Raw genomic sequence first — 284 nt, forward strand, 5'->3', positions numbered from 1 at the left:
CACGGGGATGGACACGGAGCTGGGGACCCCCAGCCCGGGGTGTTCCCGGCTCCAGGGGGGTGTTCCCAGCTTTGGGTGGGTGTCCCCAGCTCCAGGTGTTGATATCCATGGGTGTCCCCAGCCCTGGGTGTCCCCAGTCTGGGTGTCCCCACCCTTGGATGGGTGTTCCCAATGTGGGTTTCCCCATCCCAGGGTGGGTGTCCCCAGTCTGGATGTCCCAATCCCAGGGTGGGTGTCCCATCCCAGGGTGGGTGTTCCCAATCCGGGTTCCCCCATCCTGGGGT

The sequence above is a fragment of the Manacus vitellinus genome, unplaced genomic scaffold, assembly GCF_001715985.3.
Source record: "Manacus vitellinus isolate BGI_N305 unplaced genomic scaffold, ASM171598v3 scaffold_64_pilon, whole genome shotgun sequence".
Taxonomy (NCBI): Eukaryota; Metazoa; Chordata; class Aves; order Passeriformes; family Pipridae; genus Manacus; species Manacus vitellinus.